A 17,294-nucleotide genomic window follows, 5' to 3' on the forward strand; every position below is an offset into this window, starting at 1 on the left:
GACGGGGGTTGCAATTGCTCTTGGCTGCACTTGGGAGTCAACGTTCCTACTAGTGATTAATGTTCATGTCATATGTTTATATAAACCCTTATGCTACTGTGAGCTCAACATGAGCGCCAGTGTGTAAGTTCTTATACGTATGTGTATTTGTGTGAGCATGTGTTCGAGTGAGTACTGTATGAATGCATGTCTTTCTTTTTACCGAGTAAGACAAACGTACCAAAGTCAGCAATAATTCTGAAGTCTTTAATATCCCTACACTGCTACCCTCTGGACAAGAGAAGGAATGGCACTTTTGACAGCAAAAAAACACCATCAACATGAAACAATGCATATTCATGCAACAATAGAGAGAGTATTTAGGAAGTGTCCGTCAACATATGCAGTTTTATTTAATTAATTTTTAGGATGTGGATATCACTAGTGTCCATTCGTTATCCATCTCTAGTTGCCTTGAAAGGAGGAATGGGAAGGAATATTTGCACCAAAGGGTGCCTTTCATGACATTCCAAAGTACTTCACAACTAATGAACTGGTTCTAAAGTGTAGCCACTGTTGTACAACAGGAAGCATGAAAAGCAATTTGCACACTGTAAGGTACCATAAACAGCAATGACACCACTTAGTGATATTGATTAAAGGCTAAATATTGGCTAGAATTGCAAGTATCATTCTGTAGTGATTGTGACAAGGTAGCCAAGTGGACCTCATAGAATATAAGATCCCTGATTGGGGCATTTAACCTGATCCAGTCAGGGAGCCCTGGCTGCCATATATAAACAGGAGGGTCAGACGTTCCATTCACTCTGAGAGCCGGCTCTGAGGAAGCTGGATCAGTGCCAAGGATTCTCCACGTGGAAATAAAGGGTGACTTGGTGACGGGATACCGGCCTTTGTGGAGTTAATTCAGTGGTGATGAAAGAAAAAGAAATTTGCTCACAATGGTCATCTTTGAGTTGGGGTCAGAATTTCTGGCACAATGCCGTTATTTGGGAAGATTGACTCATTCAAGACTGCTGTCAGAGACAGGGCCCAGTATGTGGAAAGAATGCAGTATCTTTTCAGGCTAAAGACATTGAGGCAAATGAAAAGCAACTACTGACTTTTCTGACAGCTTGTGGACCCACAGTATTTTTGGTTATTAGGACCCTAACTTTCTCTGACACACCAGAAATCTTTCAAAAGCTGACGGACTTAGTTAAGGCATATTATGACCCCAAGCCACCTCTAATTCTGAGACACTCTCGATTTTACTTGGCAGTTTGAGAACCAGGGGAATCCATGTTGGGATTTTTGACAAGGTTAAAGTGACTGGCAGAGGTATGATTTAAACCTTAATGAGATGCTGAGAGACCATTTGGTATGTGGGCTTAATGCTGTAACCATGCAAATGCACTGACTAGCTGAAGCCCAACTAGACTTCAAACGGGAGTACAACTGGATTTGTCATTAGAAAATGTAGCAAGTGGAGCATGAGTTACAGGGTATGCCAATGAATGTGAATGCCCTTACCAAGTTGACTGGCCTTGGGGAACATCACCTGAAAGAAGGCAACTGCATTGCCTCACTCAGACATATCCTGAACAGAGAGATTTTAGGTCAGTCCACAGCAAAACCCCAAAACAAAGCAAAGCCAAATGGTTAACATTTCTTCACGATCCAGGCCAGCAAGCCATTATCATTGCTTCCAGTATGCGGAGTCCGGACAGTGAAAGAGTCCTATTAGACGTGAATTGAGTAAGAGAACTCATAGGAGAGTACACATTCTGGAAAATTAACCTACACATCTGGCTTGGAACAGTTAAATTGCTTAGCAACATCCAAATCAGAACCAATCAAAATAAATGTCTGGTTAAATGGTCACATGGTTCTAATGGAGGTCGACGCCAGCACTGTTGTTTCAGTGATCGCAGAACCAGTCTTCAATAAAATTCACTCTGCACTCCAACCCTAAAGTTTACGCAAGACCTCAGCTTGACTGAGAACCTATATTGGAAGTACAACTTCGGTTTTGGACTCTTATGAAAAGCAGATGGATCAGTTATTGCTATTGTAGTAAACGGCTAGGGCCCAGGCCTCACAGGATGGCATTGATTGAGGAAGATTCTCCTTGATTGGTTCAACATTTCTCAATTAGTTAATGGCTGCCTGAGCAAAGTCCTAACTAAAAACCCAGTCGTTTTTCAGGAGGGTCTAAGCACTGTCAATGAAACCAAGGCCATCTTGCATGTTGACCAGGAAGCAATTCCACGATTCAGCAAGGCCCACCCAGTGCCATTTGCAAAAGGAAAGGCAGAAATCAGGAGGCTGGAAAGGGAAGGAATCATCAACCCAGCCCAGTTTGCAGAATGGACAGCACCGCTCAACATTGATTGTGAAGCAACAGGTCGGTTTGTCTTTGTGGGAATTTGAAACAAATGGTAAACCACTTCTCGTAGCTGGATAAATACCCAATCACTTGCATAGCTAACAGGAGGGTGCTGTCCTTCATGAAGTTGATCATGAGCAATTGTGGTTAGATGAGGATTCCCAGAAGTCTGCTACAATTAATACTCATAAGGGTTTGCACCAATACACGAGACTGCAATTTGGGGTATCATCAATCTCTGCCATTTCTCAGTGGATGATGGAGAACATTTTACAAGGTCTGCTCCAGGTCACCATTTATCTGAAAGACCAATAAAGAGCACTTAGAGAACTTGGATATAGTCCTCAGATGTTTCTCTGAGGTGGAAGTATGACTTAGAAGTGAGAAATGTATGTTCCAGGCACACTAAGTGACCTACTTGGGTTACAGAGTCAATAAGACTGGCTTACACCCATTGGAAAATAAAGTGAGGGCAATCAAAGGTGCCCTGGCTCCCTTGTCTGCACTGGAGCTTAGGTTTTTCCTTGGACTTGTAATTTACGGAAAATTCGTATGTACCCTCGCCTCCATCCTGGCAGCCTTACATCTACTATTGAAAAGTGGTCAGCTCTGAACATGGTCTCAGAGCCAAGGTGTGGCCTTTAGGGAAGTGAATAAGCAGCTATCATCACCTGATGTGTTGGCATACTATGATCCCAAGCGAGATCTGGTGCTGACATGCAATGTCTCCCCATATGGTATCAGGATAATGTTGCTTCACACATAGCCCAATGGAGAGGAACGCCCAATAGCATATGCTTCCCAGACCTTGGATGATACAGAGAGCAAATAAGCCCACATAAGTGTGAGAAAGTTCCCCAGTAACTTTATGGATGTAAATTTCTAATAGAAACAGACCACAAGTCCCTGCTAGGGCTACTCAAAGAGGACAAGATCATGCTACTCATAGCTTCAGGTTGAATTCAGTGGGTGGGCTCTCATTCTAAGTGCGTACAATCACAAGTTGGGACACTGTCCAGGAGGCCAAGTAAGAAATCTGGATGCCTTGAGCCACCTCCAGCTGGCAGATACTCTACTGGTGATGACATCACTGGAAGAATCCATTCTGGTTTTAAACTTTCTGGACAACCTTCCAGTCACCCGTGATAATACCAGAATGTGGACGGAGAAAGATCCGGTGCTGGCAAAACTAAAGTAGCTGGTGGTGATGGTGGAAACAAAAGGGCCATCACAACTAGAGCTTAAACCTTTCTGGACCTGGCCAGACCAGATCACCATACAAGATGGCATTTTATTATAGGGAGTAAGAGTGATTGTCCCAAGCAAAGGTCACTGTCAGGCACTGACTGAACTCCATCAGGTACATCCAAAATGAAGATGTTGGCAAGAAGTTATGTCTGGCAGCTGGGATTGGATGCAGACATAGCCATGTTGGTAAGGCAGTGCCCAGAGTACCAACAAGGACAAAAATTACTGGTAGCAGCTCCCCTACATTTGTGGGAATGAGGTTGGATAAACCCTGGACTCAGTTATATGTCAACTATTCTGGCCCTTTCATGGACTCAAGTTCCTTAGTCATTGTGGGCACCCATTCGAAGTGGTTGGACATGCATAGAATTCATTCATCAAACACATGGAAGATGTTTGAAAAGTTGCGAGCATCTTTTGTAATGCACAGACTCCCGCGAGTTTGATCACAGATAACGAGCCATCATTTGAGTAATTCCAAAAGTGGAATGGTATTCGGCATATAAAGACAGCTGCATACCATCCATCGTCTGATGGTCTGTGGGAAAGAGCGGTCCAAACTTTGAAGGCAGTCTTAAAGAAACAGTACACAGTTTCACTCAATACCTAACTCTCCCGGTTCCTATTTGATTATCAGACCATCTGTCATTCAACTACAGGGATAGCTCCAGCAGCATTGCTAATGGGAAGAAGACTCCACACCAGGTTAAACCTGATCTTCCTGGACCTTGCAATGCTAGTCACAAAACTCTTCTAAGCAAGAGAGACAGTTTACTTCAGGGTAAAGGTTTAGTGCCGAACCCATAGAAATGGCCCTACATGGGTAAGAAGCAAGATCGATGCAAGGCCAGGTCCTGTGATATACAAACTTCCGGTAGGTAAAGTGGTCCTGAACAGGCACATGGACTACATGAAAGCTGCAACCTCAAAATGTGGCAGGAGCAAAACATATCCTGCTTCTCAGAGTAGCAGGAAAAGGTCCTCCCCCTCCAGTTAGCATCAATGAAACTTTGGGGTTTGAGATGGACACGGCAGATGTCACACCCTTGATGCCTTTACCGCCTGAAGAAGATGCTGAATTTCTTCCACAGTGCTCCGGAGGCAAGAGGCTATGGTCCAGTACATGCCGCTCATATCCAAGGCTGAGTTGGAGGAACTGGGCCCGGTGCCACATGGCCCCAGGAGATGCTACAAGGAAAAGAACTAGCCTATGCCCCTGGAAGTAGAGGGAGGGAGTGGGTGAGTGATTGTAACTAAGTCAGCCAAGTGGACCTCATGGAATATGAGGTTCATGATTGGGGCTGTTAAGCTGGCACAATCAGGGAGCCCTGGCTGATAGATATAGGTAGGAGGGTCAGAGGTTCTGTTCACTCTGAGAGCTAGCTCTGAGGGAGCTGGATCAGTTCAAGTATTATGGCTATGTAAATAAAGGGTGATTTAGTGATGGGATACTGGCCTCTGTGGGGTTATTTCAGGTCAACATTTTCTTCAAGATCCAGGCCAGAAAGCCATTGTAGTTACTGCCGCTATGCAGACCCGGGACAACAAAAAAATCCCAATCGGCATGAACTGAGTAAAATAATTCATAGGCTAGTATCCAGGAGAGTGCACATACTGGAACATCTACCTACATTTGGCTTGAAACAATTAAAATGCTTAGCAATTGGCAAAATAGTCACTAAGTTCTACTGGAGGCTGACCATGTCCCATCATTGGGAAATGTTACTGGGATTGGCTTTGGATACACTTCCAGCCATAAGGAGAATGGAATTTTTTTGTTATGTGGTTTTATGTCCCTGCATGAGCTTAGCTTCAAGACAGACTGGTCGAGGAGAAGGTAAGATCAAGAAATATCTTCAGGCTTGGGCTTCTCTATCATTCTGTTTAATACATATTAAGACTAAGTGTTACAATATACAGTATGGCAATCAAAGATGTATTAGGCTTTAATCTTACTGTTACATTATTGAAAAACCATTCCATAAACTTTACTATCTCTTTTTAGTTGACGTACTCTACATGCTTCTTTCTTTAACTCCACCTATACTGTACTATTTATGCCCAACGAGAAGCAGCTCCATGCCATTGTTGCAAGGTTCCTCTAAGCTCCTAAAAACCTTTCACAGCAGAAATCCACAGTTAGTATGATATTCTTGGTCTCATTGTGCTGCTGTAGAATTTTCTGCGGTGAGGAAAATATGGGCTTTATTTAGACATATGCTACCAGATCTACAACCTCTTGCACAGAAAATTTGAATATGCCATTGCCTTAAGAGACAGAAATCTCTTCTGGCTTCCTCCAGCTGTACCACTGCTGTTGAGAACTTTCTCGGTACAACTGCGGGTATGCTACGTGGTAGGAACAAAACCCAATCTTAAGCATCTTGAAATTCAATCATTTAAGAGGTTACTGCTGATACTCTGTATTCCAGACCTGTGACCAGGGTCCAGCAGTAGTGCATCTGTCCTATTTGGTTGATTATGTTCCAGAGACCAGGAGGAAAATCCAGAAAATGGCGAGATTAAATCCCATCAAGGCAGTTTGAAAATCTGAATTTGCTCTCAAATACTTGGAAACAGAAAGCTGATTTCAGTCAAAGTGCCCATGATTGGTTTAAAAACTCATCCAGTTTGTTCATGTCCTGTAATAAAGAAAACCAGCCTTCCTTACCCCATTCGAACCCCATTCCAGTCCCATATCGAGACGCTTTCAGTTGTTTGCTGATGTGGTCTACCTATCACTCAGACATATCATCACATGTTCAGCGCAACTCAGGATGGGAAATAATTGCCAGTGACTCCTATATCCTGAGAATGAGTTTTAAAATGACACCACTTGCCTGACAGTACACAGCAAGGTGCTTTTGTAGCTGAGATGATGCTATTTTACCAGCAAGTGAGCAGGGCAGCAAAATTATAATTGCTTTAGGTTCTAAAAAGTTATTAGCTTCATTATTATGCTTTGGTGATGCCGCAATTTATGATATCAAATGAACCCATCAACTCAAAAGGAACAGAGTAACTGTGATGCCTTGGGCCTCATCCAGTTTTGTTTATTTTTATGCAGAACATTGGATCAAGAAGAGGCAATTCCACCCTCAAATGTGTTCTGTGTTCAATTACATCATTGCTGATCTGTATTTGAAATCTATTTTTGCATCTTGGATCCATAATCCTCAATATTGTTACCTAACAGAAATTTATCATTAATCAGTTTAGTTTTGAAATTGTCAACCAAACCCCAGACTCAACAGCTTTTTGAGGGAGAGAGTTCCAGTTTTCCAGGCCCTGCATGTAAGGGAGTGCTTCCTGCTATCCCTCCTGACTAGTCTAGCTCTCATTTCAAACATACGGCTCCTTGGTTTGGTCCTCCTAACCAGAGAAAGTGGTTTCTCTCTATTTACCTTAATTCCCTTTATTCGTAATAAACACTTCAATTAGATCATTACTTTGACTTCTGGTTTATTGTAATCCACTTTTCTCAAGAAGCAGGGAAATAGTTCTCAAAATTGGCAAGTTTGGGAAACCTATTTAGGGGAGTATACAGCTGTTGGGTAGATAAAGGACATTGTAGTCATGATGGAAATGGAATTGAACCAACCTTCCATGTTTTATACTTTCCAATTGAGTTGAGTTCAATAGAAGTAAAAATAGAAAATGTAAATTGGAACGTTGCTGTTATCACACATCTATGCCTTCACATGAAGTCAAGAGCTATCTCATTTAGTCTGACTCCTACATTAATGTAACACGCAGTTAGGTTTTCTTCCAATGCCTTGCTTTTTCAAGTCCTTTGAAGGTCTCTGTCTGATAATAGCTGTTACTTGCTGCTTTTGTTTATCCTATAGTTCAGTACAACCTGGTCCAGCCTGCTTAGCATTGATGGAAGAACCTTCTTTCATCATGTGGTTTGATCCAAGGAGTAGGGAATTCGACGTTTCGAGCATAAGCCCTTCATCAGGATGAAGGGCTTATGCTCGAAACGTTGAATTCCCTACTCCTTGAATGCTGCCTAACCTGCTGTGCTTTAACCAGCAACACATTTTCAGCTGTGATCTCCAGCATCTGCAGACCTCATTTTTTACTCATGTGGTTTGATGCCACTCTGAATTTGGATTTGAGACATACTAATCAAGGACAAGGCAATGTCAAAAACTGTACTCATGCTTAAACTTTAAAGTAATGTTATTCAATACATATTAATGCTCAATAGTGCTCTACATGGTAATCATAGATATACCAAGATCTGACCTATAATTACTTTAGGCGAAGACTGTTCTATGTTCTTCATGTGTTCATGTCCATGTACTCACACAAATCTTCCAATCTATATTGTTGCAATCTGGTGATATTCTTCCAGAGTGTGCATTCCAGAATACAATACTCTGACTGCACACACACTGTTCTATTTATGCTCAACAATGTGCAGTTCTGTAGCAAAGTTGTTCCAGTATCATGAATGTGTTACACAGCACCCTTCCCGAAGTGTTTTCCTCTGTAAATAACATTGATTAAGTTATGCAAATGAATTAGCTAGATTATTCATTTTGCATTAACTTTTTTTTTGCATTACTTCTATCCCTCCCCAAATTTTTGACTTGATTTATCTGCTTCAATAGAGAGATCAAGAAAGTCTATAACCAGATATAGAAATATCTGAGGGAATGGTAGTGATCTTGTTTGACCTGTATTGGCTTCTGTAACATCAGAGATTCTATTGGTCTAGCTGAAGAAACTCATGAAGGTGTAACTTCAGGAATGTATGTGACTTATGAGCTGGTTATACATCTTCTGCTCCATTATTAGTGTCATATTGCATTATTAGACTCCGTAGGAAAAAAATAGTCTATCCATGAGCTGTTATCTTCAAGTAAAGAAGTTTGTTCCCTTCAAAGGTGACGTCCTTCAAAGTTCTATTCAATAATTGTAAATGAATGTACATATTTGATTGGTTATGATTTGATTAACATTTGATATGTTCTTCAGACTGTAACATATCTTTGAATCATAGCCCATTTTACTAGAATAAGGCAGAAGCTAGACACTTTTGTCCTTCCTAAAGGTGAGTCTTGGAACTACATCCCTAGATGGCTGTTGATGCTGTCACATGTAACATTTTGTTCAGATGAGAAGTTTTTCTCCTCTGGCTAGATGGTTTGTTTTGTGTTAAGTAGTCTACACTCTCTGTAGACTGTTTTACATTAAATTGAATGTTTGCCATGCAGAGCTTGTTGAACAGTCTTCTGGGTCTGTATTAATTGCTCTTTAAACTGCTGCTTCTGGAGATAAGATTCTCTTTTGATTGAAGAAGTTCAGTTGCTGATCTAACTAAGAAGCCAATGACACTTCTGTCACAAATAAGCTATTTTTGTACGTTTTCACAGCACATGGTTCAGATGGTACATACAGATCAATAATGAAATTATATAAAGACTATCTGCTAATAAAGCATGATTGCATCAATGCCATATTTGTTCTTGAAGTGAAATATTGATCAAAAGCTGTTTTGAAGATATCAAATACAATTTGTTTCTCACTGTAGGACATTGTCAGATCATGTTCCCATGTCACAGAGAAATATGCAGTTTGTTCTGCACATGATTGGTTTCCAATACTGAAGTTGTCTGATATCTTTAAAATTATGCTTTCCACATTTGCCAAATTGCTAGCATTTCAAATGAATCTGGTGTCCTGAATTTGTCTGATGTAAATATTGGTATTGGTAAATTTTGTTGCAATGTTTAATTGTTGATGGACAATTGATGTTGTTGATTATTTTCTTGATTTTTAAGAATATTGTTAGCATTTTGCTTTTTTTTGTTGCCTTGTTGGTTTCTTTGTTAACAAAATTGATATTGAATCATTGTTGTGATAAAGGTCTGGAAATTGCTGAAGTTTTTCAGTTCTGAATGTTGTGTTCAACATAAAAGTCAGTTTTCCGTTACTAATATGGCATATTCTAAGAGATAAATTTGAGGTATTTTTTTCCCAGAATGCTTGGAGGATCTCCCAAAAAGCTGGGAGCATAATTTTCTCAAAATAGCTTTCCTCAATAAGATTCAATGTTTGACTATGTCAAAAATGGCTGCCACGATATAAATTTTCACACTAAATTTGACTCTACAGGAATAGATTAGATTACATACATACAGTGTGGAAACAGGCCCTTCGGCCCAACAAGTCCACACCGACCCACTGAAGCGCAACCCACCCATACCCCTTACCTAACACTACGGGCAATTTAGCATGGCCAATTCACCTGACCCGCACATCTTTGGACTGTGGGAGGAAACCGGAGCACCCAGAGGAAACCCACGCAGACACGGGGAGAACGTGCAAACTCCACACAGTCAGTCGCCTGAGGCGGGAATTGAACCCAGGTCCCTGGCGCTGTGAGGCAGCAGTGCTAACCACTGTGCCACCGTGCCGCCCAAATAGATTTGTGGTTTTCTTCATTATCCGATTTCTTGCATTTTAGTGAATAAAATTGGTAAAATTGTTTAGTTGTTGAATAGAACATTGAATTTGTCTTTCAATCCATCAAAGAATTCATCAGCTTCCATGTTATTCCCTTCGATACTTTGAATTTAAAAAAAATCCTGATCTTTTTTCTTTTACAATTGGTTTACTTAAACTGGCACCTGAAGAATGATCTGAAATTGTTGTCATTAACTTTATCATCAAGTATATCACTCAGAGATGTGTCCACTCACTGCTAAATGTCAAGTCTCTTCCCCTCAGCCCAGTTTCACAGATGCTTCCTTCCCTTAATGGATTGAATCTGTTTTAATATCTGATAATTGGCCTCTTGTCACAGGTACTCAATTTGAATGGCTTCTTTTAGTAGCCATGGGCTTTCACTGCCTTTTTCAAGATGTGTTTTCCCTATCTCTGACTGTCAGAGGTTTTTTGAGAGTACTTACAGTGTTCTGGCAATTTCTCAGGAAGAGTTTCCTGTTCAGAGATGTTTACTTCACAATATCTGTTCAGCTCTGTTGCTTTCCTAGCTGCAAGCTGGCCTTAAAACGGACTGCCGATTCCTTGACAAAATTTGATTTTTTGAAACTTTCCCTTCCTCAGGAGATCCCAAGTCTATTTCTTGATTTTCACAATTTTCTGGATAGCGTATCCTGTAAACCATCTTTTATTATGTGGTTTGATCATGCACTATGAGTTCAGGTTTGAAAAATACTGAACAAGGAGAAAGTAAAGCAATGTCTATAGTGTTAGAATTCAAAATAGCACTACTTATTATACATTAATCCTAAATGCTAAACACATCGTAATCATAGATATTCCTTGCTCTGATTTACAGTTACTTTAGGTGAACACTACTCTATCTTTCTGTGTTCATGTCCCCGTGTTCACATGAATCTTCCATTTTGATGTGTGTTGCCGTGTGGTGGTGTTCTTCCAATGTATGCACTGCAATGTGTTAACTCTGCCCAAACTATTTATGTTCGATGTTTGCAGCTCTGTCATATCACCACAAGATTGCTCCAGGGACCTGAACACCACAATCTTCCCCCAGGGAGTTCAATCAAGTTTTGAATATGTTAGCACAAAAATAGTTGGATTCACAACGTACATTTACATAGAGTCAGAAATTTGTAGCACTAAAAGAAACCATTCATTCCGTTATACCAGCACTTTGATGGAGTTATTGAATTAGTCCTAGTTCTTTGCTCTTGTCCATAATGTTGTAAATTATTTCCTTACAACTAATTACTCAACCTACCTTTCAATATTTCTGTTGAATTTGTCTCCACCACACTCTTCAGCTGTGTGTTTCTAATCACAATAAATCTCATGTCCCTCTAGTCCTTTGGTCTTGAAGCTGTGTTCTCCAATTACCTTAAAGCTCCTCTTCCTGTCAATCATCACAGAGTCATAGAGTCATAGAGATGTACAGCATGGAAACAGACCCTTCATCATCTTCATGACTTGTATCTAGATGCATCACATTTGACAAAAAAACGAGGTTTGGCTTTTCCAGTGCTTTGGATAACAATTACTTTCTGGCTTTACAAAATAGGCTTCTTTTCTTCTAGTATAATACTTGGTTTCTGGAAATTTGATGAATCAAATCCAGTGAACTTAAAGCAGAGTCTTAAAGAAGGATCAGGAGCTGGAGAAGCTGAAAGCTTTAGAGAGGAATTTCGAAAGTGTATGAAGATCTAGATAGCTGAAGATATGTCCACAAATGAGCTGGTATAACAGAGAGGCCAACTCAGATGAACAAGATGTTCTGGGGGATAAGATGTAGGACTGGATAAAATTACAGAGAGTTTGTGAAGTGGTTTTAAGCATGCAGATAAGAATTTTAAATTGGAAGCATAAAGGGGCCAGAAGCCAATATAGGTCGCTGTGCTGAACAAGACAAGTTCCAGTTATTGTGAACTCATTGGAGCAATTGGGGTAGGAAAGGGGGAGATCTCTGTCTCTAATTGATTGCTGATCTCAGAAACCAGAGTAAAACTGTCCTGATTTGAATTGGAAATTAATTTCTGCTTCCCATGATTCAGCAAAGGCAACCAGGGATTTTTCTAACTAAATCCAGCTCTGAAGAGCAGTGTGATAAAGTAGCATTTTGAACTGACAACCCAGGTACAATTTTGTTCATGAGCTTCTCCTGTTCATTCCGAAACAACTGTGTGTCTTGTTTCAGCATTGCCAATGCTCATTTTCACTCAGCTGTGACTGTGGTCATTTTGAAAGTTGTTGATGTACTTTTAAGGATTAACCTTTGTCCCAATTTATGGGCTTCCTAAATTGGAGAACTGGATGACCAAAACACTTGAGTTGAACTTCTGGCAATGGGAAGATGTTACACCAGCTAATCAAGAAGATGGAGATTTTCAGATTTAGAAGTTTTGCAGCAATAGTAACAGAAGAACGCACAAATATTGTGAAGCAATGCAAAAAACAAGACCATGAAAAAGCACATAGTCTCAACACTTAAACCATACCGCTCCCAAACCCATGACAAGAAACCCCACGATATCACCTTGCCCATTCCAAGAATAACCTCTGCCCATGAAGCAGAAGATAGAAAAGCTTAAATACACTTACGAACAGATTCAAGAACTGCTTCTTCCCTGCTATTATTACACTGTTTGAATGGACCTCTCAAATTTCAAATTTAATGTTCATCTTGCTTTTGGACATTCTATGTAACTTTGTATACCTAACTCTCTTCAAGAGTCATAGAGATGTATAACACAGAAACAGACCCCCTCGGTCCAACACGGCCATGCCGTCCAGATATCCTACCCTAATCTAGTTCCATTTGCCAGCATTTGGCTCATATCCCTCTAAGCTCTTCCTATTTATATACCATCCAGGTGTCTTTTAAATGTTGTAATTGTACTAGCCTCCACCCCTTTCCTCTGGCAGCTCATTTGATACATGCACAACCCTCTGCATGAAAAAGGTGCCCTTTAGGTCCCTTTTAAATTTTTCTCCTCTCACCCTAAACCTATGCCATTTAGTTCTGGACTCCACCATCCCACAGGGAAATGACTTTGTCTATTTATCTTATCCATGCCCCTCATAACTTTATAAACTCTATAAGGTCACCCCTCAGCCTCCGATGTTCCAGGAAAAACAGTTCCAGCCTGTTCAGCCTTTCCCTATAGCTTTAATCCTCCAACTCTGGCAACATCCTTGTAAATCTTTTCTGAACCTTTTCAAGTTTCACAACATCCTTCCTGTAGGAGGGAGCTCAGAATTGCACACAATATTCCAAAAGTGGCCTAACCAATGCCATGTACGGCAACAATATGACATCCCAACTCCTGTACTCAATACTCTGACCAATAAAGGAAAGCATACCAAACACCTTCTTCACTATCCTATCAACCCGTGACTCCACTTTCAAGGGACTATGAACCTGTACTCCAAGGTCTCTTTGTTCAGCAACACTTTCTAGGACCTTACCATTAAGTGTATAAGTTCTGCTCCAATTTATCTTTCCAAATTGCAGCACCTCACATTTATTCAAATTAAACTCCATCTGCCACTCCTCGGTCCATTGGCCCATCTGATCAAGATCCCTTTATATTTGGGGTAAGCTTCTTCGCTGTCCACTACACCTCCAATTTTGGTGTCTTCTGAAAACTTACTAACTGTATATCTTATACTCGCATCCAAATAATTTACATAAATGACGAAAAGCAGTGGACCCATCACCAATCCTCGTGGCACACCACTTGTCATAGGCCTCCAGACTGAAAAGCAACTCTCCACCATCACTTCTGTCTTCTATCTTCAAACTAGTTCTGTATCAAATAGGAGTTCTTTCTGTATTCCAGGATTTCTAGCCTTGTTAATCAGTCTACTGAAGTCCATATAATCACATCCACCACTCTGCCCTCATCAATTCTCTTTGTTACTTCTTCAAAAACTCAATCAAGTTTGTGAGACATGATTTTCCATGCACAAAGCCATGTTGACTATCCCTAATCAGTGCTTCCCTTTCCAAATACATACAAATCCTGTCTTTCAGAATTCTCTCCAACAATTTGCCCACCACCGATGCCAGGCTCCCCTGTTTATAATTTTCTGGCTTTTCCTTACCACCTATCTTAAATAGTGGCACCATGTTAGCCAACCCCCAGTTATCCGGCTCCTTGTTTGTTATAGTGTGCCTGTACTGCATGCCAAACAAAACCTTCCACTGTACTGAGGTACATATGACACCAATAAATCAAATCCAAACAATATGCTATCTTGTATAGAATAACTCCACATGAATAAATCACAATGCATTGTCATGTCAAATAGCATTATTTCTGTCTGAAACCGTGCAGTTGATACTATATTCCTGCCCATGTGTTGTTTTAAAATTCTGAGAAATAAAAATTCAAGTCATCTTTCATCAAACAATGGTCCTTAAGAGTAGGGAAGAGCAGTGGACTTTTCGATAAACAGAAATCACAGCTTTTGTGAATGTTAATGAATAAGAATAGAACATCCTCTCACATCACCAGGATTAAACAAGAGCTTCACAGGTCATTTATCTGACTGCTATTTGTAGGTACCTTGTTAGGTTTTAATTAGCTATTTAGTTGGTCAATATAACAGTAATGACACTTCAAAAGCATTTCCTTTTCTGAAGGTACTTATTAACTTAGGTCAGTTTATCAGAAAGATAATTAAAAGAAATATAATAAAATGTAATTTTAAAAACAACTTAGTTTTCTTAGTGTCTGTAATATATGAAAGTGTTCTGCCACGACCGACAGTCTGGTTGATTGAGCCAATAAAAACTAAAATGGGAGGGAGGCAAAATCTGAATCAAACAGCTATGTTTTATTTCCCCCAGGCCCTTACCCCAATCCCCACACACCAGGTCTTGTTATCATATGGTCTGCTGTTACACATAACCCATTCAGAAGTCACATGATACCAGGTTATAGTCCAACAGATTTGAAATCACAAGCTTTTGGAGCGCTGCTTCTTCAAGGCACTTCACCTGATGAAGGAGCAGTGTTCTGAAAGCTTGTGGCTTCAGGTAAACCATTGGATGGTAATCTGGTGTCATGAGATTTCTGATTCTGTCCAGCCCAGTCCAACACCGGCACCTCCACAACGCAACCCATTGTTAGCTACCAATTGTCCCCATTGGTATCTATTCATTCTGCTACACTGATCCACTCTTTTGTCTGTCTGATGATTCTTCTGTCTTTGGGCTCTATCACTACCTATTGTTTACTCCTTACCCCCGCCCCCTTCCACCTTATTATCTGCATAAAAACAACTTTTTCCTACTTGCCATGAGTTCTGAGGAAAAGTCACTTGATTTGAAACATGATTTCTGTCCACAGATGCTGTCAGGCAAGCTGTGCTCATCCAGCAACTTTCTGCTTATCCAGCATTTGCCGTTCTTTCAGTTTTTATTTAACTGTGTTTTTCTACAGGGCAGGTAGGAACAGAAGTGCCACGAGAGAGACTTTAGGAAGGGAACTAAGGAGCACACTAACTGAAGGCTACAGCACCAAAGCAGGGTCAAACCAAGGGCGGTGATGAACAAATAGATGGAGTTAGAAGAGCAAACAATTTTTGGGGAAGGGGTTGAACTGTGGACTGTGGTTAGGTGGTTAGGGGGAGTGTTACTACAGGACTCAGGCTGGTGACACCCTCAAAAGATGTGTTTTCCAAAGTTACGGCCTAAAGGATGGATATGTGTCGAATCATGGCTAAATAAAGCTAGGCAGGTGCTCCATCCAGAGAAGTCCAAGGTACATAGTTCATGTTATCTGTCTGTCAGTGGATTTTATTGCCAATAGGTTCTTGTTACTGTAGTAAGGTATTACATAGCAGTAGATGAACTGTCCCCCGATTGTGAGTTAGACCTGACTACATCCTAAAGGCAAATTATTGCCATGCACATCTTTATGATTCTGCTCACAGAAGGCATCTTTCAACAACAGGTCTTTTTTCACAGAAAAATAAATTCCGAACCATCACTCCCTCCGAATGCATTGTCCGCACACCTTCTGATTATTGTTTAGGAAGGAGGCGGACGAAAAATAAAGTGGGGAAAATATTCGCATTGGCTAAGGAGAGCCGGGAATGACCACGCATGCGTCTCTCCAGCTGAAACTGACATCTTCAATCAAAATTGTTTAAAAAGACGGAAAAAGATCAGGATGGATTTCGAATAGGAAGGAGGGAAAATCCCCGCCAGTTCTGCAACAAGTCGAAATATGATTTAGCGACTGTAAGTACTGCTAACTAATCCTTGTGTAATGAGCCAGTGTTTGAACAGCCTCTTTAATCCATTGTGACATTTCTAGGCATGTTTTTTTGGAATCTCTGGCGAATTTGTTTTGTGACATTGACGTGAGAGAGCAACTCCCTTTTCCCTTTGCAGTTGTCTGCTGGTGTTTCTCATCGATATGCGATGAAGATCGCCCAGCAGAGTTGAATAATATATATTCTTTAAAAACAGGAACAAACCAAAGCACGCTTCCAACAGCGGGGCGATGTAGTCATTTAAATAGTTTGCTTTAAATAAAAACTCTGATATGCAGCAGATAGCATTGAAGTCTCGATACCTGTTCAGTACACGATATAGCGCCAGTGATAATTAATTCGTAGGAATATGTTCTGAGGACGGTTTCACTGCTGATTATTTAGGTCCATCTCAAGATTTTTTTTTTCTGTCCGGTGGGTTGATCCTACTTTCAGGTTTCAGTTCAGGGCTGCAGTGTATTGTGTTATCTCCATCAGCGCCAAATGTCATCTAAGTCCATGATGTTCTGCGACCAGAAGATTGAGCATTCAGATCTCACAGACAACAGAATCAATTTAGGATTGTTTCTCAAATTGCTGCACCGAGGGAGTGCTGTATTGTCGCAGGTGTTGTCTTTCCAATGAGAGCTTAAACCAAGTGTACGTCATGCCTTGGTGCCATAGAACTGGATAACTGTCCAATTCCTCCAGGCAGACCAAATGTCTTAAATGAATCTAGTCCCATTTGCCAGCATTTGGCCCAATCCCTCTAAACCCTTCCTATTCATGTACTTTTCCAGATGCCTTTTAAATACTGTAATTGCACCTGCCTCCATCACTTCCTCTAAAAGCTCATTCCATACACGCACCACCCTCTGTGTGAAAAAGTTGTCCCTCAAGTCCCCTTTAAATGTTTCCCTTCTCACCTTAAACCTATGCC

This window comes from Hemiscyllium ocellatum, chromosome 30 (assembly GCF_020745735.1).
Source record: "Hemiscyllium ocellatum isolate sHemOce1 chromosome 30, sHemOce1.pat.X.cur, whole genome shotgun sequence".
Taxonomy (NCBI): Eukaryota; Metazoa; Chordata; class Chondrichthyes; order Orectolobiformes; family Hemiscylliidae; genus Hemiscyllium; species Hemiscyllium ocellatum.